This window comes from Berghia stephanieae, chromosome 6, assembly GCF_034508935.2.
Source record: "Berghia stephanieae isolate SIO BIC M18660-M18661 chromosome 6, UCSD_Bste_1.3, whole genome shotgun sequence".
In the NCBI taxonomy this organism is placed as follows: Eukaryota; Metazoa; Mollusca; class Gastropoda; order Nudibranchia; family Aeolidiidae; genus Berghia; species Berghia stephanieae.
In genome coordinates, this window is record NC_088365.1 from 11,428,838 (window position 1) to 11,433,116 (window position 4,279).

Genomic DNA, 4,279 nt, shown 5'->3' on the forward strand with positions numbered 1-4,279 from the left:
TCACAATGTAAACAATGGATTAGATTGTGCAGGTATACAAATATCGCTTTGGCACATCGAATTGAAAAGATTTCGATCAAGATAATTTTTGAAACTCTTTCTGCAGTAGAACTGACGTTGTGTTGGGAAAAAAAGCGTAGTACTTCAGAACCATTAGGCCCATGGTGCCGGAGTTTATCCCGGTTTCTATAGCGTGAAACGGACAATAGCAATTGCTTGCTACCCTTTGGAATATGACGATAGTCTATCGCAAAGTACTTTTGCGGTTATGTGGTCTTGTGGTATGACACTCGCTTTCGGATCAGAAAGTCCTGGGTTCGAGCCTCGGGCTCGGCGCATAGTTGAGTCCTTGGAAAAGGCTCTTTACGTACATTCTCTCATCGTACTGAGGTGTAAAATGAGTACCTGGCCGTTACCAGCGTTGTATTAGTCCGAAAAATTGTAATATCGCATAACAGGCGGCATGTCCCGTCCTACATGTTAAATGTTGCCGTTGACCAGTGACCCCTTGTAAAGCGCTTTGAGCACATTTAGTGGATATTGCGCTATATAAAGCTCAATTTTTAAAAACTTTTCGACAGCTCTAACAGACCCCAAAGAAAAAAACCCAAACACTGCAGGGTGGACAAGGGGATTTCCCATAATATTGCATATCAGCTTGACACTTCACAAAATTATATCAAATGGAATAGAAGTAATATCATCCACATTCAATACTGTGTTAGAAAATGAACGGTAAGGTGTTGAGAAGAATAAATCGCCTAGCCGTCAATATATTTACGCCACTACAACATTATCTCATTCATCTGTAGTGTGTCATTCATCCTGTTTTGTTGATAAAGGGGAAACCCAAAACGTTCATTTGATCTGTTTTTGTAATTAAATTAAAGCTTACATTCAGTTTCACATTATTATTATAATTTCTTCGAGCTTCGAGCAGCAACATTTACATTATAAATTAAGAATATAAATCTGGCCCAAGTTTTATATTTTAGATTATAGATTCAATTTTAACCATCTTCTTCACCCCGATCTTGTACCAATTTGAGGCAGTCGGTTATATATTTATCATTGAGTCTGGCACAGTTGTATTCAGAACATGCAGGAGATTATCCTATTTACAATGCGGTTCGCTGACATATTTTAACAAATTTTCGCTAGAAAACTCGAACTTCAAATATAGACCGATTGAAATGACCTTCATCTTGTCAAAAACTCTCAAAGCTGGGACTTCCATTACAATTGGTGTTTGAAGGAGGAGTTTTCCGGACAAAATCATTAAATATGTCGGATTTTTTTTTTCTGAGCACGACAATTCTACAGGTAGTATGCGCTTGGCTAAGAAGCTCATAACATTGCCATCCGGAAGTATAACGGACCAACAAACAAAATTGTGTGTAACCATGAAAGTTTATAGTCGGGTTAATACAGTTCAGTGAGCATTACTCATAAACGCGGATGGCAAAAACCAATAACAAAGACCCGAGTGACGTCATCTTCGAACTATCTATATCAAGACAATCTTGAGCAACCAATGAATCGTTGAGATAAAATGACAGCACAATACATTGGTAACAGTAATATAACATGTGACCTACTATATCAAAACGATGGTAGTTAGACAATAAGATTGAAATAACAGGGGAAAAATTATCTTTGGGTTAAGGTCATATGTTTTGGTGAGTACAATGTAGTATAGAGATAGTGTGCGCTTGGCTAAGAGGCTCATAACATTGCCATCCGGAAGTATAACGGACTAACACACAAAACTATAGATAGTATGCAGATGACGTCACTCAGGCCTTTGTTATTGTTTTTGCCATCCGCGTTTGTGAGTTGTTCTCACTAAACTGTATTAACCAGACTATAAAAGTTCATGGTTACACCGAGTTTGTGTGTTCGTCCGTTATACTTCCGGATGGCAATGTTGTGAACTCCTTGACCAAGCGCATTCTATCTATAGATAGTATGCAGATGACGTCACTCAGGTCTTTGTTATTGTTTTTGCCATCCGCGTTTGTGAGTTGTTCTCACTAAACTGTATTAACCAGACTATAAAAGTTCATGGTTACACAGAGTTTGTGTGTTGGTCCGTTATACTTCCGGATGGCAATGTTGTGAACTCCTTGGCCAAGCGCATTCTATCTATAGTCTGGTTTATATAGATAGTATGCAGATGACGTCACTCAGGCCTTTGTTATTGTTTTTGCCATCCGCGTTTGTGAGTTGTTCTCACTAAACTGTATTAACCAGACTATAAAAGTTCATGGTTACATAGAGTTTGTGTGTCGGTCCGTTATACTTCGGGGATGGCAATGTTGTGAACTCCTTGGCCAAGCGCATTCTGTCTATATTTAGTGAGAACTACTCAAAAAAACGCGGATGGCAAAAAAAAAACAATAAAAAAGACCCGAGTGACGCCAACTTCATTCTATCTATATATTGCTTCTTAAATGAACTAAAATCCCACGTTTGAAATCACTTTTACTTTTTTATATCACTTTTGACATCCGATTCAAATCGTGGCCTTCGTAAAGTTATGGCCTGATACTGACCAAAAAATGACGTCAAAATGCCAGTCTTTTGCCACAAAAGAAAACAAATCGTGAGTTGTATTCAATAGTTCAACCAATGAAATAACTTGTTTCCATGAGCTCTACTAACGACAACTCACTAGGCGGTGCAAAAAACCAAATAATGACGTCAAACTGCCAGTCCTTTTGGATTTCAGTATCAGGCTATAACATAACGATGGCTCCGTTCAAATCATCATACATAATAGCGTTTTGTAAAAGAATGATCACAAATCAATTTAAATATATAAAACGAACTTTCCACTTACTTAGGAACTGTATGAAAATCAACCTTCTAATCTAATATAAAACGAATTAATCACAAGCCACATGTAAAAAACGGAAGTAGATTGCACAATATGCAATTAATCATAACCGTAATGTCAGATTGCGTATATTCATAACAGTAGCCAGCTGGAATGAAAACCTCACTTACTCGCTAAAACAAAATATTTAGAACAGTTAGAAGATGATCCTACTTACCAAATACTGGTCTAGTTATGGTCTGTACGTGGTCAAGAAAATGAACGGCGTATCTTTGAGATAGAAGGCTCCTCGCCTTCAACACATACATAATAATTGCACCAGTTCCATCATGCTTGCCTGTTGACCTTTTTCTCCGTCTGTAAACTTTTTCTCTCCTTCCAACTCTTTTTACCTTGGCTCACGGGTCTTGGCACGATCGGCATGCAAGTCTGAGTCAACTTTCTAGTACTCACCTGTGTTATACCTGTGTAAGGTATGGTGCATGTTATAAGAGATGCCATGTCGTGTCGTATCGTTTATTTGCTACATTGAGCTTTTTTAATATAGCGCAATATCCACTAAAAAATTTTTTTATTCTCTATTGTCTTCTGGCACTTTTCTACTCACTTCATATCTTGTTGTTACCAACATAAGTGCCTGCTCCACTCACTTTTCTGAATTAAAAATTCACCCATACACCGGAGCATTCTCAATGTCTCAATCGTTTCTATGTTATATGTTTGTGATGAGAATATTGGCTATTAAGTTTAACTGCTGGTCAAAATTACTTCGCGATGGTGGCGAAACGAATCGGCGATCTCAAGAAGTGGGTGAGAGAGGGATCTAGAAATGACTTTGGGTTTGAAACGAATATTTTTGTGTTCGTGGATAGCTCACACGGTAGAGCCACGCTCTCACCTGCCAGGCGGAGTTGTCGTACCAATAAGGTCGCAGGTTCCAAACCCCACCACCGCCGCGAAAAAAATTTTTATTCTCTATTGTCTTCTGGCACTTTTCTACTCACTTCATATCTTGTTGTTACCAACATAAGTGCCTGCTCCACTCACTTTTCTGAATTAAAAATTCACCCCATACACCGGAGCATTCTCAATGTCTCAATCGTTTCTATGTTATATGTTAGTGATGAGAATATTGGCTATTAAGCTTAACTGCTGGTCAAAATTACTTCGCGATGGTGGCGAACGAATCGGCGATCTCAAGAAGTGGGTGAGAGAGGGATCTAGAAATGACTTTGGGTTTTGAAACGAATTATTTTTGTGTTCGTGGATAGCTCACAACGGTAGAGCCACGCTCTCACCTGCCAGGCGGAGTTGTCGTACCAATAAGGTCGCAGGTTCAAACCCCACCACCGCCGCGAAAATTTTTTTTATTCTCTATTGTCTTCTGGCACTTTTCTACTCACTTCATATCTTTTTAATATCCACTAAATGTGCTCAAAA

The 4,279-nt window shown here is 38.6% G+C and overlaps 1 long non-coding RNA gene across 1 annotated transcript in view; it reads right to left on the bottom strand.

Annotated features, from left to right (window-relative positions):
* The window catches only part of LOC144974480 (uncharacterized), a 20,740-nt gene extending 17,505 nt beyond the window's left edge, over nt 1-3,235 (bottom strand). The window contains exon 1 of the long non-coding RNA XR_013645750.1: nt 3,057-3,235. This is a non-coding gene — a long non-coding RNA (uncharacterized LOC144974480). The remainder of the gene's footprint in view (nt 1-3,056) is intronic.
* Nucleotides 3,236-4,279: the final 1,044 nt, after the last annotated feature.